This window comes from Rhineura floridana, chromosome 19 (genome assembly GCF_030035675.1).
Source record: "Rhineura floridana isolate rRhiFlo1 chromosome 19, rRhiFlo1.hap2, whole genome shotgun sequence".
Lineage (NCBI taxonomy): Eukaryota > Metazoa > Chordata > Lepidosauria > Squamata > Rhineuridae > Rhineura > Rhineura floridana.
Genome location: NC_084498.1, coordinates 6,994,938 through 7,022,935, shown reverse-complemented (window position 1 = coordinate 7,022,935; position 27,998 = coordinate 6,994,938).

Below are 27,998 nucleotides of genomic sequence, written 5' to 3'. Positions count from 1 at the left end.
AAAAACATACAAGGGATGAAGAGAAGACGATTATCAATTCAACGTTACAGAAAAGGTGTGTTTGCTGCAACATGCCCATCATTGTTTATAGTAACTTTAAATACATATAAATGTAGAGAGATATACTTGAGCAAACACACCTTTTTTGTAACGTTGAATTGATAATCTTCTTCTCTTCATCCCTTTTATGTCTTACAGAAAAGGTGTTTGCTGCAACAAGCCCATCATTGTTTATAGTAACTTTAAATACATCTGAATGAAGAGAGAGATACTCGAGGAAATCACAATCTGGATTACAGAACGGATGGGCTAGTACGTTAGCAAAACAGTTGGAGTAAAACAACATATAAAAGAAAATATATTGCTGTATCACCATTTACGTTGCACATGTACATGGAAGTTCAATTACGTAATCCAGATTGTGATTTGCTCAAGTATATCTCTCTTCATTCAGATGTATTTAAATTTACTATAAACGATGATGGGCATGTTGCAGCAAACAAACCTTTTCTTTAACGTTGAATTGATGATTATCTTCTCGTCATCCCTTGTATGTGTTTCAGAGGGCATAGTGATGTTCTCAGACGCAAAGAGAAGGAATTTCAAGAGAGTGTCCACGAACATCACATATCAGTTTCTATGCCCTCTGAAACACATACAAGGGATGAAGAGAAGACGATTATCAATTCAATGTAACAGAAAAGGTTTGTTTGCTGCAAAATACCTATCATCGTTTATAGTAACTTTCAATACATCTGAATGAAGAGAGATATACTTGAGAAAAACACAATCTGGATTACAGAATGGATATACATGTGCAACGTAAATGGAGATACAGCAATATATTTTCTTTTATATGTTCTTTTGATCCAACTGTTTTGCTAACGTACTAGCCCATTCGTTCTGTAATCCTGATTGTGATTTGCTCGAGTATCTCTCTCTTCATTCAGATGTATTTAAAGTTACTATTAACGATGATGGGCATGTTGCAGGAAACACATCTTTTCTGCAAAGTTGAATTGATAATCGTCTTCTCTTCATCCCTTGCAGTGATGTTCTCAGAACCAAAGGGAAGGAATTTCAAGAGTGTCCATGAACATCACATATCAGTTTCTATGCCCTCTGAAACACATACAAGGGATGAAGAGAAGACGATTATCAATTCAACGTTACAGAAAAGCTGTGTTTGCTGCAACATGCCATCATCGTTTATAGTAACTTGAAATACATCTGAATGAAGAGAGATATATCAGAGCAAATCACAATCTGGGCTACAGAACGGATGGCTAGTACGTTAGCAAAACAGTCGAGCAAAAGAACATAAAAAAGAAAATATATTGCTGTATCTCCATTTACGTTGCACATGTATATCCGTTCTGTAATCCAGATTGTGATTTGCTCGATTATATCTCTCTTCATTCGGATGTATTTAAAGTTACAATAAACGATGATGGGCATGTTGCATGAAACACACCTTTTCTGTATCGTTGAATTGATAATCGTCTTCTCTTCATCCCTTGTATGTGTTTCAGAGGGCATAGAAACGGATATGTGATGTTTGTGGACACTGCAGCAAAAAGACCTTTTCTGTAACGTTGAATTGATAATCGTCTTCTCTTCATTCCTTGTATGTTTCACGGAAACGGTGTGTTTGCTGCAACATGCCCATCATCGTTTATAGTAACTTTAAATACATATAAATGTAGAGATATACTCGAGCAAACACACCTTTTTTGTAACATTGAATTGATAATCTTCTTCTCTTCATCCCTTTTATGTCTTACAGAAAAGGTGTGTTTGCTGCAACAAGCCTATCATCGTTTATAGTAACTTTAAATACATTTGAATGCAGAGAGAGATACTCGAGGAAGTCACAATCTGGATTACAGAACGGATGGGCTAGTGCTTTAGGAAAACAGTTGTAGCAAAAGAACATATAAAAGAAAATATATTGCTGTATCACCATTTACGTTGCACATGTATATGGAAGTTCAATTACATCTTTTGTCATTCAGATGTATTTAAAGTTACTATAAACGATGATGGGCATGTTTTGCTAACGTACTAGCCCATTCGTTCTGTAATCCTGATTGTGATTTGCTCGATTATCTCTCTCTTCATTCAGACGTATTTAAAGTTACTATTAACGATGATGGGCATGTTGCAGGAAACACACCTTTTCTGCAACGTTGAATTGATAATCGTCTTCTCTTCATCCCTTGCAGTGATGTTCTCAGACCCAAAGGGAAGGAATTTCAAGAGAGTGTGCACGAACATCACATATCAGTTTCTATGCCATCTGAAACACATACAAGGGATGAAGAGAAGACGATTATCAATTCAACGTTACAGAAAACCTGTGTTTGCTCCAACATGCCCATCATCGTTTGTAGTAACTTGAAATACATCTGAATGAAGAGAGACATACCAGAGCAAATCACAATCTGGGCTACAGAACGGATGGGCTAGTACGTTAGCAAAACATGCCCATCATCGTTTATAGTAACTTTAAATACATCTGAATGACAAAAGATGTAATTGAACTTCCATATAAATGTGCAACGTAAATGGTGATACAGCAATATACAGCAACGTTACCAAAACAGTTGGAGTAAAAGAACATATAAAAGAAAATATATTGCTGTATCACCATTAACGTTGCACATGTACATGGAAGTTCAATTATGTAATCCAGATTGTGATTTGCTCGACTATATCTCTCTTCATTCGGATGTATTTAAATTTACTATAAACGATGATGGGCATGTTTCAGCAAACAAACCTTTTCTGTAACGTTGAATTGATAATCGTCTTCTCTTCATCCATTGTATGTGTTTCAGAGGGCATAGTGATGTTCTCAGACCCAAAGGGAAGGAATTTCAAGAGAGTGTCCACGAACATCACATATCAGTTTCTATGCCATCTGAAACACATACAAGGGATGAAGAGAAGACGATTATTTGTGACCCGGGGTGAAATAAGATGCACAATATGATGGGTTAAACAACGGGCCACTTTATTAAACCAAATAGTGTTCTCTTCATCCCTTGTATGTATATCCCTCCTCATTCAGATGTCGTTAAAGTTAGTAGAAACAATGATGGCCGTGTTGCAGCAAACAAACCTTTCCTGTAACGTTGAATTGCTAATCGTGTTCTCTTCATCCCTTGTATGTATATCGCTCTTCATTCAGATGTAGTTAAAATTTGTAGAAATGATGATTGTCATCTTCAAGCAAACAAACCTTTCCTGTAACCTTGAATTGTTAATCGTGTTCTCTTCATTCCTTGTATGTATATCTCTCTTCCTTCAGATGTAGTTAAAGTTACTAGAAACGATGATGGCCGTCTTGCAGCAGACAAACCTTTCCTGTAACTTTGAATTGCTTATAGTGTTCTCTTCATCCCTTGTATGTATATCTCTCCTCATTCAGATGTAGTTAAAGTTACTAGAAATGATGATGGCCGTGTTGCAGCAAACAAACCTTTCCTGTAACGTTGAATTTATAATCGTATTCTCTTCATCCCTCGTATGTATATCTCTCTTCATTCAGATGTAAAGTTACTGGAAACGATGGTTGTCATGTTGCAGCAAACAAACCTTTCCAGTAACGTTGAATTGCTAATCGTGCTCTCTTCATCCCTTGTATGTATATCTCTCTTCATTCAGATGTAGTTAAAGTTTGTAGAAACGATGATTGTCATGTTGCAGCAAACAAACCTGTCCTGTAACGTTGAATTGCTAATCGTGTTCTCTTCATCGATTGTATATATCCCTCTTCATTCAGATGTCGTTAAAGTTACTAGAAACAATAATGGCCGTGTTGCAGCAAACAAACCTTTCCTGTAACGTTGAATTGTTATTCGTGTTCTCTTCATCCTTTGTATGTATATCTCTCTTCATTCAGATGCAGTTAAAGCTACAAGAAATGATGGTGGCCGTGTTGCAGCAAACAAACCTTTCCTGTAACGTTGAATTGCTAATGGTGTTCTCTTCATCCCTTGTATGTATATCTCTATTCATTCAGATGTAGTTAAAGTTTGTGGAAACGATGATTGTCATGTTGCAGCAAACAAACCTTTCCTGTAACGTTGAATTGCTAATCGTACTCTCTTCATCCCTTGTATGTATATCTCTCTTCATTCAGATGTAGTTAAAGTTACTAGAAATGATGATGGCCGTGTTGCAGCAAAGAAACCTTTCCTGTAACGTTGAATTGCTAATGGTGTTCTCTTCATCCCCTTGTATGTATATCTCTCTTCATTCAGATGTAGTTAAAGTTTGTAGAAACGATTATTCTTATGTTGCAGCAAAGAAACCTTTCCTGTAACGTTGAATTGCTAATGGTGTTCTCTTCATCCCTTGTATGTATATCTCTATTCATTCAGATGTAGTTAAAGTTTGTAGAAACGATGATTGTCATGTTGCAGCAAACAAACCTTTCCTGTAAGGTTGAATTGCTAATCGTATTCTCTTCATCCCTTGTATGTATATCTCTATTCATTCAGATGTAGTTAAAGTTACTAGAAATGATGATGGCCGTGCTGCAGCAAACAAACCTTTCCTGTAACTTTGAATTTATAATCGTGTTCTCTTCATCCCTCGTATGTATATCTCTGTTCATTCAGATGTAAAGTTACTGGAAACGATGGTTATGTTGCAGCAAACAAACCTGTCCTGTAACGTTGAATTGCTAATCGTGTTCTCTTCATCCCTTGTATGTATATCCCTCTTCATTCAGATGTCGTTAAAGTTACTAGAAACAATAATGGCCGTGTTGCAGCAAACAAACCTTTCCTGTAACGTTGAATTGTTATTCGTGTTCTCTTCATCCTTTGTATGTATATCTCTCTTCATTCAGATGCAGTTAAAGCTACAAGAAATGATGGTGGCCGTGTTGCAGCAAACAAACCTTTCCTGTAACGTTGAATTGCTAATGGTGCTCTGTTCATCCCTTGTATGTATATCTCTATTCATTCAGATGTAGTTAAAGTTTGTAGAAACGATGATTGTCATGTTGCAGCAAACAAACCTTTCCTGTAACGTTGAATTGCTAATCGTATTCTCTTCATCCCTTGTATGTATATCTCTCTTCATTCAGATGTAGTTAAAGTTACTAGAAATGATGATGGCCGTGTTGCAGCAAAGAAACCTTTCCTGTAACGTTGAATTGCTAATGGTGTTCTCTTCATCCCTTGTATGTATATCTCTCTTCATTCAGATGTAGTTAAAGTTTGTAGAAACGATTATTCTCATGTTGCAGCAAAGAAACCTTTCCTGTAACGTTGAATTGCTAATGGTGTTCTCTTCATCCCTTGTATGTATATCTCTCTTCATTCAGATGTAGTTAAAATTTGTAGAAATGATGATTGTCATCTTCAAGCAAACAAACCTTTCCTGTAACCTTGAATTGTTAATCGTGTTCTCTTCATTCCTTGTATGTATATCTCTCTTCATTCAGATGTAGTTAAAGTTACTAGAAACGATGATGGCCGTGTTGCAGCAAACATACCTTTCCTGTAACGTTGAATTGCTAATCGTGTTCTCTTCATCCCTTGTATGTATATCTCTTCATTCAGATGTAGTTAAAATTTGTAGAAATGATGATTGTCATCTTCAAGCAAACAAACCTATGCTGTAACGTTGAATTGTTATTCGTGTTCTCTTCATCCTTTGTAAGTATATCTCTCTTCATTCAGATGCAGTTAAAGCTACAAGAAATGATGGTGGCCGTGTTGCAGCAAACAAACCTTTCCTGTAACGTTGAATTGCTAATGGTGTTCTCTTCATCCCTTGTATGTATATCTCTATTCATTCAGATGTAGTTAAAGTTTGTAGAAACAATGATTGTCATGTTGCAGCAAACAAACCTTTCCTGTAAGGTTGAATTGCTAATCGTATTCTCTTCATCCCTTGTATGTATATCTCTCCTCATTCAGATGTAGTTAAAGTTACTAGAAATGATGATGGCCGTGCTGCAGCAAACAAACCTTTCCTGTAACTTTGAATTTATAATCGTGTTCTCTTCATCCCTCGTATGTATATCTCTGTTCATTCAGATGTAAAGTTACTGGAAACGATGGTTGTCATGTTGCAGCAAACAAACCTGTCCTGTAACGTTGAATTGCTAATCGTGTTCTCTTCATCCCTTGTATGTATATCCCTCTTCATTCAGATGTCGTTAAAGTTACTAGAAACAATAATGGCCGTGTTGCAGCAAACAAACCTTTCCTGTAACGTTGAATTGTTATTCGTGTTCTCTTCATCCTTTGTATGTATATCTCTCTTCATTCAGATGCAGTTAAAGCTACAAGAAATGATGGTGGCCGTGTTGCAGCAAACAAACCTTTCCTGTAACGTTGAATTGCTAATGGTGCTCTGTTCATCCCTTGTATGTATATCTCTATTCATTCAGATGTAGTTAAAGTTTGTAGAAACGATGATTGTCATGTTGCAGCAAACAAACCTTTCCTGTAACGTTGAATTGCTAATCGTATTCTCTTCATCCCTTGTATGTATATCTCTCTTCATTCAGATGTAGTTAAAGTTACTAGAAATGATGATGGCCGTGTTGCAGCAAAGAAACCTTTCCTGTAACGTTGAATTGCTAATGGTGTTCTCTTCATCCCTTGTATGTATATCTCTCTTCATTCAGATGTAGTTAAAGTTTGTAGAAACGATTATTCTCATGTTGCAGCAAAGAAACCTTTCCTGTAACGTTGAATTGCTAATGGTGTTCTCTTCATCCCTTGTATGTATATCTCTCTTCATTCAGATGTAGTTAAAATTTGTAGAAATGATGATTGTCATCTTCAAGCAAACAAACCTTTCCTGTAACGTTGAAAAGCTAATGGTGTTCTCTTCATTCCTTGTATGTATATCTCTCTTCATTCAGATGTAGTTAAAGTTACTAGAAACGATGATGGCCGTCTTGCAGCAGACAAACCTTTCCTGTAACGTTGAATTACTTATAGTGTTCTCTTCATCCCTTGTATGTATATCTCTATTCATTCAGATGTAGTTAAGGTTTGTAGAAACGATGATTGTCATGTTGCAGCAAACAAACCTTTCTTGTAACGTTGAATTGCTAATCGTGTTCTCTTCATCCCTTGTATGTATATCTCTCCTCATTCAGATGTAGTTAAAGTTACTAGAAATGATGATGGCCGTGTTGCAGCAAACAAACCTTTCCTGTAACGTTGAATTTATAATCGTGTTCTCTTCATCCCTCGTATGTATATCTCTCTTCATTCAGATGTAAAGTTACTGGACACGATGGTTGTCATGTTGCAGCCAACAAACCTTTCCAGTAACGTTGAATTGCTAATCGTGCTCTCTTCATCCCTTGTATGTATATCTCTCTTCATTCAGATGTAGTTAAAGTTTGTAGAAATGATGATTGTCATGTTGCAGCAAACAAACCTTTCCTGTAACCTTGAATTGTTATTCGTGTTCTCTTCATCCCTTGTATGTATATCTCTCTTCATTCAGATGTAGTTAAAGTTACTAGAAATGATGATGGCCGTGTTGCAGCAAAGAAACCTTTCCTGTAACGTTGAAAAGCTAATGGTGTTCTCTTCATCCCTTGTATGTATATCTCTCTACATTCAGATGTAGTTAAAGTTTGTAGAAACGATGATTCTCATGTTGCAGCAAACAAACCTTTCCTGTAACGTTGAATTGCTAATGGTGTTCTCTTCATCCCTTGTATGTATATCTCTCTTCATTCAGATGTAGTTAAAATTTGTAGAAATGATGATTGTCATCTTCAAGCAAACAAACCTTTCCTGTAACCTTGAATTGTTAATCGTGTTCTCTTCATTCCTTGTATGTATATCTCTCTTCATTCAGATGTAGTTAAAGTTACTAGAAACGATGATGGCCGTGTTGCAGCAAACATACCTTTCCTGTAACGTTGAATTGCTAATCGTGTTCTCTTCATCCCTTGTATGTATATCTCTTCATTCAGATGTAGTTAAAATTTGTAGAAATGATGATTGTCATCTTCAAGCAAACAAACCTATGCTGTAACGTTGAATTGTTATTCGTGTTCTCTTCATCCTTTGTAAGTATATCTCTCTTCATTCAGATGCAGTTAAAGCTACAAGAAATGATGGTGGCCGTGTTGCAGCAAACAAACCTTTCCTGTAACGTTGAATTGCTAATGGTGTTCTCTTCATCCCTTGTATGTATATCTCTATTCATTCAGATGTAGTTAAAGTTTGTAGAAACGATGATTGTCATGTTGCAGCAAACAAACCTTTCCTGTAAGGTTGAATTGCTAATCGTATTCTCTTCATCCCTTGTATGTATATCTCTCCTCATTCAGATGTAGTTAAAGTTACTAGAAATGATGATGGCCGTGCTGCAGCAAACAAACCTTTCCTGTAACTTTGAATTTATAATCGTGTTCTCTTCATCCCTCGTATGTATATCTCTGTTCATTCAGATGTAAAGTTACTGGAAACGATGGTTGTCATGTTGCAGCAAACAAACCTGTCCTGTAACGTTGAATTGCTAATCGTGTTCTCTTCATCCCTTGTATGTATATCCCTCTTCATTCAGATGCAGTTAAAGCTACAAGAATGATGGTGGCCGTGTTGCAGCAAACAAACCTTTCCTGTAACGTTGAATTGCTAATGGTGCTCTGTTCATCCCTTGTATGTATATCTCTATTCATTCAGATGTAGTTAAAGTTTGTAGAAACGATGATTGTCATGTTGCAGCAAACAAACCTTTCCTGTAACGTTGAATTGCTAATCGTATTCTCTTCATCCCTTGTATGTATATCTCTCTTCATTCAGATGTAGTTAAAGTTACTAGAAATGATGATGGCCGTGTTGCAGCAAAGAAACCTTTCCTGTAACGTTGAATTGCTAATGGTGTTCTCTTCATCCCTTGTATGTATATCTCTCTTCATTCAGATGTAGTTAAAGTTTGTAGAAACGATTATTCTCATGTTGCAGCAAAGAAACCTTTCCTGTAACGTTGAATTGCTAATGGTGTTCTCTTCATCCCTTGTATGTATATCTCTCTTCATTCAGATGTAGTTAAAATTTGTAGAAATGATGATTGTCATCTTCAAGCAAACAAACCTTTCCTGTAACGTTGAAAAGCTAATGGTGTTCTCTTCATTCCTTGTATGTATATCTCTCTTCATTCAGATGTAGTTAAAGTTACTAGAAACGATGATGGCCGTCTTGCAGCAGACAAACCTTTCCTGTAACGTTGAATTACTCATAGTGTTCTCTTCATCCCTTGTATGTATATCTCTATTCATTCAGATGTAGTTAAGGTTTGTAGAAACCATGATTGTCATGTTGCAGCAAACAAACCTTTCTTGTAACGTTGAATTGCTAATGGTGCTCTGTTCATCCCTTGTATGTATATCTCTATTCATTCAGATGTAGTTAAAGTTTGTAGAAACGATGATTGTCATGTTGCAGCAAACAAACCTTTCCTGTAACGTTGAATTGCTAATCGTATTCTCTTCATCCCTTGTATGTATATCTCTCTTCATTCAGATGTAGTTAAAGTTACTAGAAATGATGATGGCCGTGTTGCAGCAAAGAAACCTTTCCTGTAACGTTGAATTGCTAATGGTGTTCTCTTCATCCCTTGTATGTATATCTCTCTTCATTCAGATGTAGTTAAAGTTTGTAGAAACGATTATTCTCATGTTGCAGCAAAGAAACCTTTCCTGTAACGTTGAATTGCTAATGGTGTTCTCTTCATCCCTTGTATGTATATCTCTCTTCATTCAGATGTAGTTAAAATTTGTAGAAATGATGATTGTCATCTTCAAGCAAACAAACCTTTCCTGTAACGTTGAAAAGCTAATGGTGTTCTCTTCATTCCTTGTATGTATATCTCTCTTCATTCAGATGTAGTTAAAGTTACTAGAAACGATGATGGCCGTCTTGCAGCAGACAAACCTTTCCTGTAACGTTGAATTACTTATAGTGTTCTCTTCATCCCTTGTATGTATATCTCTATTCATTCAGATGTAGTTAAGGTTTGTAGAAACGATGATTGTCATGTTGCAGCAAACAAACCTTTCTTGTAACGTTGAATTGCTAATCGTGTTCTCTTCATCCCTTGTATGTATATCTCTCCTCATTCAGATGTAGTTAAAGTTACTAGAAATGATGATGGCCGTGTTGCAGCAAACAAACCTTTCCTGTAACGTTGAATTTATAATCGTGTTCTCTTCATCCCTCGTATGTATATCTCTCTTCATTCAGATGTAAAGTTACTGGACACGATGGTTGTCATGTTGCAGCCAACAAACCTTTCCAGTAACGTTGAATTGCTAATCGTGCTCTCTTCATCCCTTGTATGTATATCTCTCTTCATTCAGATGTAGTTAAAGTTTGTAGAAATGATGATTGTCATGTTGCAGCAAACAAACCTTTCCTGTAACCTTGAATTGTTATTCGTGTTCTCTTCATCCCTTGTATGTATATCTCTCTTCATTCAGATGTAGTTAAAGTTACTAGAAATGATGATGGCCGTGTTGCAGCAAAGAAACCTTTCCTGTAACGTTGAAAAGCTAATGGTGTTCTCTTCATCCCTTGTATGTATATCTCTCTACATTCAGATGTAGTTAAAGTTTGTAGAAACGATGATTCTCATGTTGCAGCAAACAAACCTTTCCTGTAACGTTGAATTGCTAATGGTGTTCTCTTCATCCCTTGTATGTATATCTCTCTTCATTCAGATGTAGTTAAAATTTGTAGAAATGATGATTGTCATCTTCAAGCAAACAAACCTTTCCTGTAACCTTGAATTGTTAATCGTGTTCTCTTCATTCCTTGTATGTATATCTCTCCTCATTCAGATGTAGTTAAAGTTACTAGAAACGATGATGGCCGTGTTGCAGCAAACATACCTTTCCTGTAACGTTGAATTGCTAATCGTGTTCTCTTCATCCCTTGTATGTATATCTCTTCATTCAGATGTAGTTAAAATTTGTAGAAATGATGATTGTCATCTTCAAGCAAACAAACCTATGCTGTAACGTTGAATTGTTATTCGTGTTCTCTTCATCCTTTGTAAGTATATCTCTCTTCATTCAGATGCAGTTAAAGCTACAAGAAATGATGGTGGCCGTGTTGCAGCAAACAAACCTTTCCTGTAACGTTGAATTGCTAATGGTGTTCTCTTCATCCCTTGTATGTATATCTCTATTCATTCAGATGTAGTTAAAGTTTGTAGAAACGATGATTGTCATGTTGCAGCAAACAAACCTTTCCTGTAAGGTTGAATTGCTAATCGTATTCTCTTCATCCCTTGTATGTATATCTCTCCTCATTCAGATGTAGTTAAAGTTACTAGAAATGATGATGGCCGTGCTGCAGCAAACAAACCTTTCCTGTAACTTTGAATTTATAATCGTGTTCTCTTCATCCCTCGTATGTATATCTCTGTTCATTCAGATGTAAAGTTACTGGAAACGATGGTTGTCATGTTGCAGCAAACAAACCTGACCTGTAACGTTGAATTGCTAATCGTGTTCTCTTCATCCCTTGTATGTATATCCCTCTTCATTCAGATGTTGTTAAAGTTACTAGAAACAATAATGGCCGTGTTGCAGCAAACAAACCTTTCCTGTAACGTTGAATTGTTATTCGTGTTCTCTTCATCCTTTGTATGTATATCTCTCTTCATTCAGATGCAGTTAAAGCTACAAGAATGATGGTGGCCGTGTTGCAGCAAACAAACCTTTCCTGTAACGTTGAATTGCTAATGGTGCTCTGTTCATCCCTTGTATGTATATCTCTATTCATTCAGATGTAGTTAAAGTTTGTAGAAACGATGATTGTCATGTTGCAGCAAACAAACCTTTCCTGTAACGTTGAATTGCTAATCGTATTCTCTTCATCCCTTGTATGTATATCTCTCTTCATTCAGATGTAGTTAAAGTTACTAGAAATGATGATGGCCGTGTTGCAGCAAAGAAACCTTTCCTGTAACGTTGAATTGCTAATGGTGTTCTCTTCATCCCTTGTATGTATATCTCTCTTCATTCAGATGTAGTTAAAGTTTGTAGAAACGATTATTCTCATGTTGCAGCAAAGAAACCTTTCCTGTAACGTTGAATTGCTAATGGTGTTCTCTTCATCCCTTGTATGTATATCTCTCTTCATTCAGATGTAGTTAAAATTTGTAGAAATGATGATTGTCATCTTCAAGCAAACAAACCTTTCCTGTAACGTTGAAAAGCTAATGGTGTTCTCTTCATTCCTTGTATGTATATCTCTCTTCATTCAGATGTAGTTAAAATTACTAGAAACGATGATGGCCGTCTTGCAGCAGACAAACCTTTCCTGTAACGTTGAATTACTCATAGTGTTCTCTTCATCCCTTGTATGTATATCTCTATTCATTCAGATGTAGTTAAGGTTTGTAGAAACGATGATTGTCATGTTGCAGCAAACAAACCTTTCTTGTAACGTTGAATTGCTAATCGTGTTCTCTTCATCCCTTGTATGTATATCTCTCCTCATTCAAATGTAGTTAAAGTTACTAGAAATGATGATGGCCGTGTTGCAGCAAACAAACCTTTCCTGTAACGTTGAATTTATAATCGTGTTCTCTTCATCCCTCGTATGTATATCTCTCTTCATTCAGATGTAAAGTTACTGGACACGATGGTTGTCATGTTGCAGCCAACAAACCTTTCCAGTAACGTTGAATTGCTAATCGTGCTCTCTTCATCCCTTGTATGTATATCTCTCTTCATTCAGATGTAGTTAAAGTTTGTAGAAATGATGATTGTCATGTTGCAGCAAACAAACCTTTCCTGTAACCTTGAATTGTTATTCGTGTTCTCTTCATCCCTTGTATGTATATCTCTCTTCATTCAGATGTAGTTAAAGTTACTAGAAATGATGATGGCCGTGTTGCAGCAAAGAAACCTTTCCTGTAACGTTGAAAAGCTAATGGTGTTCTCTTCATCCCTTGTATGTATATCTCTCTACATTCAGATGTAGTTAAAGTTTGTAGAAACGATGATTCTCATGTTGCAGCAAACAAACCTTTCCTGTAACGTTGAATTGCTAATGGTGTTCTCTTCATCCCTTGTATGTATATCTCTCTTCATTCAGATGTAGTTAAAATTTGTAGAAATGATGATTGTCATCTTCAAGCAAACAAACCTTTCCTGTAACCTTGAATTGTTAATCGTGTTCTCTTCATTCCTTGTATGTATATCTCTCCTCATTCAGATGTAGTTAAAGTTACTAGAAACGATGATGGCCGTGTTGCAGCAAACATACCTTTCCTGTAACGTTGAATTGCTAATCGTGTTCTCTTCATCCCTTGTATGTATATCTCTTCATTCAGATGTAGTTAAAATTTGTAGAAATGATGATTGTCATCTTCAAGCAAACAAACCTATGCTGTAACGTTGAATTGTTATTCGTGTTCTCTTCATCCTTTGTAAGTATATCTCTCTTCATTCAGATGCAGTTAAAGCTACAAGAAATGATGGTGGCCGTGTTGCAGCAAACAAACCTTTCCTGTAACGTTGAATTGCTAATGGTGTTCTCTTCATCCCTTGTATGTATATCTCTATTCATTCAGATGTAGTTAAAGTTTGTAGAAACGATGATTGTCATGTTGCAGCAAACAAACCTTTCCTGTAAGGTTGAATTGCTAATCGTATTCTCTTCATCCCTTGTATGTATATCTCTCCTCATTCAGATGTAGTTAAAGTTACTAGAAATGATGATGGCCGTGCTGCAGCAAACAAACCTTTCCTGTAACTTTGAATTTATAATCGTGTTCTCTTCATCCCTCGTATGTATATCTCTGTTCATTCAGATGTAAAGTTACTGGAAACGATGGTTGTCATGTTGCAGCAAACAAACCTGACCTGTAACGTTGAATTGCTAATCGTGTTCTCTTCATCCCTTGTATGTATATCCCTCTTCATTCAGATGTTGTTAAAGTTACTAGAAACAATAATGGCCGTGTTGCAGCAAACAAACCTTTCCTGTAACGTTGAATTGTTATTCGTGTTCTCTTCATCCTTTGTATGTATATCTCTCTTCATTCAGATGCAGTTAAAGCTACAAGAATGATGGTGGCCGTGTTGCAGCAAACAAACCTTTCCTGTAACGTTGAATTGCTAATGGTGCTCTGTTCATCCCTTGTATGTATATCTCTATTCATTCAGATGTAGTTAAAGTTTGTAGAAACGATGATTGTCATGTTGCAGCAAACAAACCTTTCCTGTAACGTTGAATTGCTAATCGTATTCTCTTCATCCCTTGTATGTATATCTCTCTTCATTCAGATGTAGTTAAAGTTACTAGAAATGATGATGGCCGTGTTGCAGCAAAGAAACCTTTCCTGTAACGTTGAATTGCTAATGGTGTTCTCTTCATCCCTTGTATGTATATCTCTCTTCATTCAGATGTAGTTAAAGTTTGTAGAAACGATTATTCTCATGTTGCAGCAAAGAAACCTTTCCTGTAACGTTGAATTGCTAATGGTGTTCTCTTCATCCCTTGTATGTATATCTCTCTTCATTCAGATGTAGTTAAAATTTGTAGAAATGATGATTGTCATCTTCAAGCAAACAAACCTTTCCTGTAACGTTGAAAAGCTAATGGTGTTCTCTTCATTCCTTGTATGTATATCTCTCTTCATTCAGATGTAGTTAAAATTACTAGAAACGATGATGGCCGTCTTGCAGCAGACAAACCTTTCCTGTAACGTTGAATTACTCATAGTGTTCTCTTCATCCCTTGTATGTATATCTCTATTCATTCAGATGTAGTTAAGGTTTGTAGAAACGATGATTGTCATGTTGCAGCAAACAAACCTTTCTTGTAACGTTGAATTGCTAATCGTGTTCTCTTCATCCCTTGTATGTATATCTCTCCTCATTCAAATGTAGTTAAAGTTACTAGAAATGATGATGGCCGTGTTGCAGCAAACAAACCTTTCCTGTAACGTTGAATTTATAATCGTGTTCTCTTCATCCCTCGTATGTATATCTCTCTTCATTCAGATGTAAAGTTACTGGACACGATGGTTGTCATGTTGCAGCCAACAAACCTTTCCAGTAACGTTGAATTGCTAATCGTGCTCTCTTCATCCCTTGTATGTATATCTCTCTTCATTCAGATGTAGTTAAAGTTTGTAGAAATGATGATTGTCATGTTGCAGCAAACAAACCTTTCCTGTAACCTTGAATTGTTATTCGTGTTCTCTTCATCCCTTGTATGTATATCTCTCTTCATTCAGATGTAGTTAAAGTTACTAGAAATGATGATGGCCGTGTTGCAGCAAACAAACCTTTCCTGTAACGTTGAAAAGCTAATGGTGTTCTCTTCATCCCTTGTATGTATATCTCTCTACATTCAGATGTAGTTAAAGTTTGTAGAAACGATGATTCTCATGTTGCAGCAAACAAACCTTTCCTGTAACGTTGAATTACTAATCGTGTTCTCTTCATCCCTTGTATGTATATCCCTCTTCATTCAGATGTCTTTAAAGTTACTAGAAACAATAATGGCCGTGTTGCAGCAAACAAACCTTTCCTGTAACGTTGAATTGCTAATCGTATTCTCTTCATCCCTTGTATGTATATCTCTCCTCATTCAGATGTAGTTAAAGTTACTAGAAATGATGATGGCCGTGCTGCAGCAAACAAACCTTTCCTGTAACTTTGAATTTATAATCGTGTTCTCTTCATCCCTCGTATGTATATCTCTGTTCATTCAGATGTAAAGTTACTGGAAACGATGGTTGTCATGTTGCAGCAAACAAACCTGTCCTGTAACGTTGAATTGCTAATCGTGTTCTCTTCATCCCTTGTATGTATATCTCTCTTCATTCAGATGCAGTTAAAGCTACAAGAAATGATGGTGGCCGTGTTGCAGCAAACAAACCTTTCCTGTAACGTTGAATTGCTAATGGTGCTCTGTTCATCCCTTGTATGTATATCTCTATTCATTCAGATGTAGTTAAAGTTTGTAGAAACGATGATTGTCATGTTGCAGCAAACAAACCTTTCCTGTAACGTTGAATTGCTAATCGTATTCTCTTCATCCCTTGTATGTATATCTCTCTTCATTCAGATGTAGTTAAAGTTTGTAGAAACGATTATTCTCATGTTGCAGCAAAGAAACCTTTCCTGTAACGTTGAATTGCTAATGGTGTTCTCTTCATCCCTTGTATGTATATCTCTCTTCATTCAGATGTAGTTAAAATTTGTAGAAATGATGATTGTCATCTTCAAGCAAACAAACCTTTCCTGTAACCTTGAATTGTTAATCGTGTTCTCTTCATTCCTTGTATGTATATCTCTCTTCATTCAGATGTAGTTAAAGTTACTAGAAACGATGATGGCCGTCTTGCAGCAGACAAACCTTTCCTGTAACGTTGAATTACTTATAGTGTTCTCTTCATCCCTTGTATGTATATCTCTATTCATTCAGATGTAGTTAAGGTTTGTAGAAACGATGATTGTCATGTTGCAGCAAACAAACCTTTCTTGTAACGTTGAATTGCTAATCGTGTTCTCTTCATCCCTTGTATGTATATCTCTCCTCATTCAGATGTAGTTAAAGTTACTAGAAATGATGATGGCCGTGTTGCAGCAAACAAACCTTTCCTGTAACGTTGAATTTATAATCGTGTTCTCTTCATCCCTCGTATGTATATCTCTCTTCATTCAGATGTAAAGTTACTGGACACGATGGTTGTCATGTTGCAGCCAACAAACCTTTCCAGTAACGTTGAATTGCTAATCGTGCTCTCTTCATCCCTTGTATGTATATCTCTCTTCATTCAGATGTAGTTAAAGTTTGTAGAAATGATGATTGTCATGTTGCAGCAAACAAACCTTTCCTGTAACCTTGAATTGTTATTCGTGTTCTCTTCATCCCTTGTATGTATATCTCTCTTCATTCAGATGTAGTTAAAGTTACTAGAAATGATGATGGCCGTGTTGCAGCAAACAAACCTTTCCTGTAACGTTGAAAAGCTAATGGTGTTCTCTTCATCCCTTGTATGTATATCTCTCTACATTCAGATGTAGTTAAAGTTTGTAGAAACGATGATTCTCATGTTGCAGCAAACAAACCTTTCCTGTAACGTTGAATTACTAATCGTGTTCTCTTCATCCCTTGTATGTATATCTCTCCTCATTCAGATGTAGTTAAAGTTACTAGAAACGATGATGGCCGTGTTGCAGCAAACAAACCTTTCCTGTAACGTTGAAAAGCTAATGGTGTTCTCTTCATCCCTTGTATGTATATCTCTCTACATTCAGATGTAGTTAAAGTTTGTAGAAACGATGATTCTCATGTTGCAGCAAACAAACCTTTCCTGTAACGTTGAATTACTAATCGTGTTCTCTTCATCCCTTGTATGTATATCCCTCTTCATTCAGATGTCGTTAAAGTTACTAGAAACAATAATGGCCGTGTTGCAGCAAACAAACCTTTCCTGTAACGTTGAATTGCTAATCGTGTTCTCTTCATCCCTTGTATGTATATCTCTCTGCATTCAGATGTAGTTAAAATTTGAAGAAATAATGATTGTCATGTTGCAGCAAACAAACCTTTCCTGTAACGTTGAATTGCTAATCGTGTTCTCTTCATCCCTTGTATGTATATCCCTCTTCATTCAGATGTCGTTAAAGTTACTAGAAACAATAATGGCCGTGTTGCAGCAAACAAACCTTTCCTGTAACGTTGAATTGCTAATCGTGTTCTCTTCATCCCTTGTATGTATATCTCTCTTCATTCAGATGTAGTTAAAATTTGAAGAAATGATGATTGTCATGTTGCAGCAAACAAACCTTTCCAGTAACGTTGAATTGTTATACGCGTTCTCTTCATCCTTTGTATGTATATCTCTCTTCATTCAGATCTAGTTAAAGCTACAAGAAATGATGGTGGCCGTGTTGCAGCAAACAAACCTTTCCTGTAACGTTGAATTGCTAATGGTGTTCTCTTCATCCCTTGTATCTATATCTCTCTTCATTCAGATGTAGTTAAAGTTTGTAGAAACGATGATTGTCATGTTGCAGCAAACAAACCTTTCCTGTAACGTTGAATTGCTAATCGTATTCTCTTCATCCCTTGTATGTATATCTCTCTTCATTCAGATGTAGTTAAAGTTACTAGAAATGATGATGGCCGTGTTGCAGCAAAGAAACCTTTACTGTAACGTTCAATTGCTAATGGTGTTCTCTTCATCCCTTGTATGTATATCTCTATTCATTCAGATGTAGTTAAAGTTTGTAGAAACGATTATTCTCATGTTGCAGCAAAGAAACCTTTCCTGTAACGTTGAATTGCTAATGGTGTTCTCTTCATCCCTTGTATGTATATCTCTCTTCATTCAGATGTTCTCATGTTGCAGCAAAGAAACCTTTCCTGTAACGTTGAATTGCTAATGGTGTTCTCTTCATCCCTTGTATGTATATCTCTCTTCATTCAGATGTAGTTAAAATTTGTAGAAATGATGATTGTCATCTTCAAGCAAACAAACCTTTCCTGTAACCTTGAATTGTTAATCGTGTTCTCTTCATTCCTTGTATGTATATCTCTCTTCCTTCAGATGTAGTTAAAGTTACTAGAAACGATGATGGCCGTCTTGCAGCAGACAAACCTTTCCTGTAACGTTGAATTGCTTATAGTGTTCTCTTCATCCCTTGTATGTATATCTCTATTCATTCAGATGTAGTTAAGGTTTGTAGAAACGATGATTGTCATGTTGCAGCAAACAAACCTTTCTTGAAACGTTGAATTGCTAATCGTGTTCTCTTCATCCCTTGTATGTATATCTCTCCTCATTCAGATGTAGTTAAAGTTACTAGAAATGATGATGGCCGTGTTGCAGCTAACAAACCTTTCCTGTAACGTTGAATTTATAATCGTGTTCTCTTCATCCCTCGTATGTATATCTCTCTTCATTCAGATGTAAAGTTACTGGAAACGATGGTTGTCATGTTGCAGCAAACAAACCTTTCCAGTAACGTTGAATTGCTAATCGTGCTCTCTTCATCCCTTGTATGTATATCTCTCTTCATTCAGATGTAGTTAAAGTTTGTAGAAACGATGATTGTCATGTTGCAGCAAACAAACCTGTCCTGTAACGTTGAATTGCTAATCGTGTTCTCTTCATCCCTTGTATGTATATCCCTCTTCATTCAGATGTCGTTAAAGTTACTAGAAACAATAATGGCCGTGTTGCAGCAAACAAACCTTTCCTGTAACGTTGAATTGTTATTCGTGTTCTCTTCATCCTTTGTATGTATATCTCTCTTCATTCAGATGCAGTTAAAGCTACAAGAAATGATGGTGGCCGTGTTGCAGCAAACAAACCTTTCCTGTAACGTTGAATTGCTAATCGTACTCTCTTCATCCCTTGTATGTATATCTCTCTTCATTGAGATGTAGTTAAAGTTACTAGAAATGATGATGGCCGTGTTGCAGCAAAGAAACCTTTCCTGTAACGTTGAATTGCTAATGGTGTTCTCTTCATCCCCTTGTATGTATATCTCTCTTCATTCAGATGTAGTTAAAGTTTGTAGAAACGATTATTCTTATGTTGCAGCAAAGAAACCTTTCCTGTAACGTTGAATTGCTAATGGTGTTCTCTTCATCCCTTGTATGTATATCTCTCTTCATTCAGATGTAGTTAAAATTTGTAGAAATGATGATTGTCATGTTGCAGCAAACAAACCTTTCCTGTAACGTTGAATTGCTAATCGTGTTCTCTTCATCCCTTGCATGTATATCTGTCTTCATTCAGATGTAGTTAAAGTTACTAGAAACGATGATGGCCGTGTTGCAGCAAACACACCTTTCCTGTAACGTTGAATTGCTAATCGTGTTCTCTTCATCCCTTGTATGTATATCTCTTCATTCAGATGTAGTTAAAATTTGTAGAAATGATGATTGTCATCTTCAAGCAAACAAACCTATGCTGTAACGTTGAATTGTTATTCGTGTTCTCTTCATCCTTTGTATGTATATCTCTCTTCATTCAGATGCAGTTAAAGCTACAAGAAATGATGGTGGCCGTGTTGCAGCAAACAAACCTTTCCTGTAACGTTGAATTGCTAATGGTGTTCTCTTCATCCCTTGTATGTATATCTCTATTCATTCAGATGTAGTTAAAGTTTGTAGAAACGATGATTGTCATGTTGCAGCAAACAAACCTTTCCTGTAAGGTTGAATAGCTAATCGTATTCTCTTCATCCCTTGTATGTATATCTCTCCTCATTCAGATGTAGTTAAAGTTACTAGAAATGATGATGGCCGTGCTGCAGCAAACAAACCTTTCCTGTAACTTTGAATTTATAATCGTGTTCTCTTCATCCCTCGTATGTATATCTCTCTTCATTCAGATGTAAAGTTACTGGAAACGATGGTTGTCATGTTGCAGCAAACAAACCTGTCCTGTAACGTTGAATTGCTAATGGTGTTCTCTTCATCCCTTGTATGTATATCCCTCTTCATTCAGATGTCGTTAAAGTTACTAGAAACAATAATGGCCGTGTTGCAGCAAACAAACCTTTCCTGTAACGTTGAATTGGTAATGGTGCTCTCTTCATCCCTTGTATGTATATCTCTATTCATTCAGATGTAGTTAAAGTTTGTAGAAACGATGATTGTCATGTTGCAGCAAACAAACCTTTCCTGTAACGTTGAATTGCTAATCGTATTCTCTTCATCCCTTGTATGTATATCTCTCTTCATTCAGATGTAGTTAAAGTTACTAGAAATGATGATGGTCGTGTTGCAGCAAAGAAACCTTTCCTGTAACGTTGAATTGCTAATGGTGTTCTCTTCATCCCTTGTATGTATATCTCTCTTCATTCAGATGTAGTTAAAGTTTGTAGAAACGATTATTCTCATGTTGCAGCAAAGAAACCTTTCCTGTAACGTTGAATTGCTAATGGTGTTCTCTTCATCCCTTGTATGTATATCTCTCTTCATTCAGATGTAGTTAAAATTTGTAGAAATGATGATTGTCATCTTCAAGCAAACAAACCTTTTCTGTAACCTTGAATTGTTAATCGTGTTCTCTTCATTCCTTGTATGTATATCTCTCTTCATTCAGATGTAGTTAAAGTTACTAGAAACGATGATGGCCGTCTTGCAGCAGACAAACCTTTCCTGTAACGTTGAATTACTTATAGTGTTCTCTTCATCCCTTGTATGTATATCTCTCTTCATTCAGATGTAGTTAAAGTTACTAGAAATGATGATGGCCGTGTTGCAGCAAACAAACCTTTCCTGTAACGTTGAATTTATAATCGTGTTCTCTTCATCCCTCGTATGTATATCTCTCTTCATTCAGATGTAAAGTTACTGGAAACGATGGTTGTCATGTTGCAGCTAACAAACCTTTCCAGTAACGTTGAATTGCTAATCGTGCTCTCTTCATCCCTTGTATGTATATCTCTCTTCATTCAGATGTAGTTAAAATTTGTAGAAACGATGATTGTCATGTTGCAGCAAACCTTTCTTGCAACGTTGAATTGCTAATCGTGTTCTCTTCATCCCTTGTATGTATATCTCTCCTCATTCAGATGTAGTTAAAGTTACTAGAAATGATGATGGCCGTGTTGCAGCAAACAAACCTTTCCTGTAACGTTGAATTTATAATCGTGTTCTCTTCATCCCTTGTATGTATATCTCTCTTCATTCAGATGTAGTTAAAGTTACTAGAAATGATGATGGCCGTGTTGCAGCAAAGAAACCTTTACTGTAACGTTCAATTGCTAATAGTGTTCTCTTCATCCCTTGTATGTATATCTCTATTCATTCAGATGTAGTTAAAGTTTGTAGAAACGATTATTCTCATGTTGCAGCAAACAAACCTTTCCTGTAACGTTGAATTGCTAATGGTGTTCTCTTCATCCCTTGTATGTATATCTCTCTTCATTCAGATGTAGTTAAAATTTGTAGAAATGATGATTGTCATCTTCAAGCAAACAAACCTTTCCTGTAACCTTGAATTGTTAATCGTGTTCTCTTCATTCCTTGTATGTATATCTCTCTTCATTCAGATGTAGTTAAAGTTACTAGAAACGATGATGGCCGTCTTGCAGCAGACAAACCTTTCCTGTAACGTTGAATTGCTTATAGTGTTCTCTTCATCCCTTGTATGTATATCTCTATTCATTCAGATGTAGTTAAGGTTTGTAGAAACGATGATTGTCATGTTGCAGCAAACAAACCTTTCTTGTAACGTTGAATTGCTAATCGTGTTCTCTTCATCCCTTGTATGTATATCTCTCTACATTCAGATGTAGTTAAAGTTACTAGAAATGATGATGGCCGTGTTGCAGCAAACAAACCTTTCCTGTAACGTTGAATTTATAATCGTGTTCTCTTCATCCCTCGTATTTATATCTCTCTTCATTCAGATGTAAAGTTACTAGAAACGATGATTGTCATGTTGCAGCAAACAAACCTTTCCAGTAACGTTGAATTGCTAATCGTGTTCTCTTCATCCCTTGTATGTATATCTCTCTTCATTCAGATGTAGTTAAAATTTTAAGAAATGATGATTGTCATGTTGCATCAAACAAACCTTTCCTGTAACGTTGAATTGCTAATCGTGTTCTCTTCATCCCTTGTATGTATATCCCTCTTCATTCAGATGTCGTTAAAGTTACTAGAAACAATAATGGCCGTGTTGCAGCAAACAAACCTTTCCTGTAACGTTGAATTGCTAATCGTGTTCTCTTCATCCCTTGTATGTATATCTCTCTTCATTCAGATGTAGTTAAAATTTGAAGAAATGATGATTGTCATGTTGCAGCAAACAAACCTTTGCTGTAACGTTGAATTGTTATACGTGTTCTCTTCATCCTTTGTATGTATATCTCTCTTCATTCAGATCTAGTTAAAGCTACAAGAAATGATGGTGGCCGTGTTGCAGCAAACAAACCTTTCCTGTAACGTTGAATTGCTAATGGTGTTCTCTTCATCCCTTGTATGTATATCTCTCTTCATTCAGATGTAGTTAAAGTTTGTAGAAACGATGATTGTCATGTTGCAGCAAACAAACCTTTCCTGTAACGTTGAATTGCTAATCGTATTCTCTTCATCCCTTGTATGTATATCTCTCTTCATTCAGATGTAGTTAAAGTTACTAGAAATGATGATGGCTGTGTTGCAGCAAAGAAACCTTTACTGTAACGTTGAATTGCTAATGGTGTTCTCTTCATCCCTTGTATGTATATCTCTATTAATTCAGATGTAGTTAAAATTTGTAGAAATGATGATTGTCATCTTCAAGCAAACAAACCTTTTCTGTAACCTTGAATTGTTAATCGTGTTCTCTTCATTCCTTGTATGTATATCTCTCTTCATTCAGATGTAGTTAAAGTTACTAGAAACGATGATGGCCGTCTTGCAGCAGACAAACCTTTCCTGTAACGTTGAATTACTTATAGTGTTCTCTTCATCCCTTGTATGTATATCTCTCTTCATTCAGATGTAGTTAAAGTTACTAGAAATGATGATGGCCGTGTTGCAGCAAACAAACCTTTCCTGTAACGTTGAATTTATAATCGTGTTCTCTTCATCCCTCGTATGTATATCTCTCTTCATTCAGATGTAAAGTTACTGGAAACGATGGTTGTCATGTTGCAGCTAACAAACCTTTCCAGTAACGTTGAATTGCTAATCGTGCTCTCTTCATCCCTTGTATGTATATCTCTCTTCATTCAGATGTAGTTAAAATTTGTAGAAACGATGATTGTCATGTTGCAGCAAACCTTTCTTGCAACGTTGAATTGCTAATCGTGTTCTCTTCATCCCTTGTATGTATATCTCTCCTCATTCAGATGTAGTTAAAGTTACTAGAAATGATGATGGCCGTGTTGCAGCAAACAAACCTTTCCTGTAACGTTGAATTTATAATCGTGTTCTCTTCATCCCTCGTATGCATATCTCTCTTCATTCAGATGTAAAGTTACTGGACACGATGGTTGTCATGTTGCAGCAAACATACCTTTCCAGTAACGTTGAATTGCTAATCGTGCTTTCTTCATACCTTGTATGTATATCTCTCTTCATTCAGATGTAGTTAAAGTTTGTAGAAATGATGATTGTCATGTTGCAGCAAACAAACCTTTCCTGTATCCTTGAATTGTTATTCGTGTTCTCTTCATCCCTTGTATGTATATCTCTCTTCATTCAGATGTAGTTAAAGTTACTAGAAATGATGATGGCCGTGTTGCAGCAAACAAACCTTTCCTGTAACGTTGAAAAGCTAATGGTGTTCTCTTCATCCCTTGTATGTATATCTCTCTACATTCAGATGTAGTTAAAGTTTGTAGAAACGATGATTCTCATGTTGCAGCAAACAAACCTTTCCTGTAACGTTGAATTACTAATCGTGTTCTCTTCATCCCTTGTATGTATATCTCTCCTCATTCAGATGTAGTTAAAGTTACTAGAAACGATGATGGCCGTGTTGCAGCAAACAAACCTTTCCTGTAACGTTGAATTGATAATCGGGTTCTCTTCATCCCTCTTATGTATATCTCTCTTCATTCAGATGTAAAGTTACTAGAAACGATGATTGTCATGTTGCAGCAAACAAACCTTTCCAGTAACGTTGAATTGCTAATCGTGTTCTCTTCATCCCTTGTATGTATATATCTCTTCATTCAGATGTAGTTAAAGCTTGTAGAAATGATGATTGTTATGTTGCAGCAAACAAACATTTCCTGTAACATTGAATTTCTAATCGTGTTCTCTTCATCCCTTGTATGTATATCTCTCTTCATTCAGATGTAGTTAAAATTTGAAGAAATGATGATTGTCATGTTGCAGCAAACAAACCTTTCCTGTAACGTTGAATTGCTAATCGTGTTCTCTTCATCCCTTGTATGTATATCCCTCTTCATTCAGATGTCGTTAAAGTTACTAGAAACAATAATGGCCGTGTTGCAGCAAACAAACCTTTCCTGTAACGTTGAATTTCTAATCGTGTTCTCTTCATCCCTTGTATGTATATCTCTCTTCATTCAGATGTAGTTAAAATTTGAAGAAATGATGATTGTCATGTTGCAGCAAACAAACCTTTGCTGTAACGTTGAATTGTTATACGTGTTCTCTTCATCCTTTGTATGTATATCTCTCTTCATTCAGATCTAGTTAAAGCTACAAGAAATGATGGTGGCCGTGTTGCAGCAAACAAACCTTCCTGTAATGTGGAATTGCTAATGGTGTTCTCTTCATCCCTTGTATGTATATCTCTCTTCATTCAGATGTAGTTAAAGTTTGTAGAAACGATGATTGTCATGTTGCAGCAAACAAACCTTTACTGTAACGTTCAATTGCTAATGGTGTTCTCTTCATCCCTTGTATGTATATCTCTATTCATTCAGATGTAGTTAAAGTTTGTAGAAACGATTATTCTCATGTTGCAGCAAACAAACCTTTCCTGTAACGTTGAATTGCTAATGGTGTTCTCTTCATCCCTTGTATGTATATCTCTCTTCATTCAGATGTAGTTAAAATTTGTAGAAATGATGATTGTCATCTTCAAGCAAACAAACCTTTCCTGTAACCTTGAATTGTTAATCGTGTTCTCTTCATTCCTTGTATGTATATGTCTCTTCATTCAGATGTAGTTAAAGTTACTAGAAACGATGATGGCCGTCTTGCAGCAGACAATCCTTTCCTGTAACGTTGAATTGCTTATAGTGTTCTCTTCATCCCTTGTATGTATATCTCTATTCATTCAGATGTAGTTAAGGTTTGTAGAAACGATGATTGACATGTTGCAGCAAACAAACCTTTCTTGTAACGTTGAATTGCTAATCGTGTTCTCTTCATCCCTTGTATGTATATCTCTCTACATTCAGATGTAGTTAAAGATACTAGAAATGATGATGGCCGTGTTGCAGCAAACAAACCTTTCCTGTAACGTTGAATTTATAATCGTGTTCTCTTCATCCCTCGTATGTATATCTCTCTTCATTCAGATGTAAAGTTACTAGAAACGATGATTGTCATGTTGCAGCAAACAAACCTTTCCAGTAACGTTGAATTGCTAATCGTGTTCTCTTCATCCCTTGTATGTATATCTCTCTTCATTCAGATGTAGTTAAAGTTACTAGAAATGATGATGGCCGTGTTGCAGCAAACAAACCTTTCCTGTAACGTTGAAAAGCTAATGGTGTTCTCTTCATCCCTTGTATGTATATCTCTCTACATTCAGATGTAGTTAAAGTTTGTAGAAACATTGATTCTCATGTTGCAGCAAACAAACCTTTCCTGTAACGTTGAATTACTAATCGTGTTCTCTTCATCCCTTGTATGTATATCTCTGCTCATTCAGATGTAGTTAAAGTTACTAGAAACGATGATGGCCGTGTTGCAGCAAACAAACCTTTCCTGTAACGTTGAATTGATAATCGGGTTCTCTTCATCCCTCGTATGTATATCTCTCTTCATTCAGATGTAAAGTTACTAGAAACGATGATTGTCATGTTGCAGCAAACAAACCTTTCCAGTAACGTTGAATTGCTAATCGTGTTCTCTTCATCCCTTGTATGTATATATCTCTTCATTCAGATGTAGTTAAAGCTTGTAGAAATGATGATTGTTATGTTGCAGCAAACAAACATTTCCTGTAACATTGAATTTCTAATCGTGTTCTCTTCATCCCTTGTATGTATATCTCTCTTCATTCAGATGTAGTTAAAATTTGAAGAAATGATGATTGTCATGTTGCAGCAAACAAACCTTTCCTGTAACGTTGAATTGCTAATCGTGTTCTCTTCATCCCTTGTATGTATATCCCTCTTCATTCAGATGTCGTTAAAGTTACTAGAAACAATAATGGCCGTGTTGCAGCAAACAAACCTTTCCTGTAACGTTGAATTTCTAATCGTGTTCTCTTCATCCCTTGTATGTATATCTCTCTTCATTCAGATGTAGTTAAAATTTGAAGAAATGATGATTGTCATGTTGCAGCAAACAAACCTTTGCTGTAACGTTGAATTGTTATACGTGTTCTCTTCATCCTTTGTATGTATATCTCTCTTCATTCAGATCTAGTTAAAGCTACAAGAAATGATGGTGGCCGTGTTGCAGCAAACAAACCTTCCTGTAATGTTGAATTGCTAATGGTGTTCTCTTCATCCCTTGTATGTATATCTCTCTTCATTCAGATGTAGTTAAAGTTTGTAGAAACGATGATTGTCATGTTGCAGCAAACAAACCTTTCCTGTAACGTTGAATTGCTAATCGTATTCTCTTCATCCCTTGTATGTATATCTCTCTTCATTCAGATGTAGTTAAAGTTACTAGAAATGATGATGGCTGTGTTGCAGCAAAGAAACCTTTACTGTAACGTTCAATTGCTAATGGTGTTCTCTTCATCCCTTGTATGTATATCTCTATTCATTCAGATGTAGTTAAAGTTTGTAGAAACGATTATTCTCATGTTTCAGCAAAGAAACCTTTCCTGTAACGTTGAATTGCTAATGGTGTTCTCTTCATCCCTTGTATGTATATCTCTCTTCATTCAGATGTAGTTAAAATTTGTAGAAATGATGATTGTCATCTTCAAGCAAACAAACCTTTCCTGTAACCTTGAATTGTTAATCGTGTTCTCTTCATTCCTTGTATGTATATGTCTCTTCATTCAGATGTAGTTAAAGTTACTAGAAACGATGATGGCCGTCTTGCAGCAGACAATCCTTTCCTGTAACGTTGAATTGCTTATAGTGTTCTCTTCATCCCTTGTATGTATATCTCTATTCATTCAGATGTAGTTAAGGTTTGTAGAAACGATGATTGACATGTTGCAGCAAACAAACCTTTCTTGTAACGTTGAATTGCTAATCGTGTTCTCTTCATCCCTTGTATGTATATCTCTCTACATTCAGATGTAGTTAAAGATACTAGAAATGATGATGGCCGTGTTGCAGCAAACAAACCTTTCCTGTAACGTTGAATTTATAATCGTGTTCTCTTCATCCCTCGTAT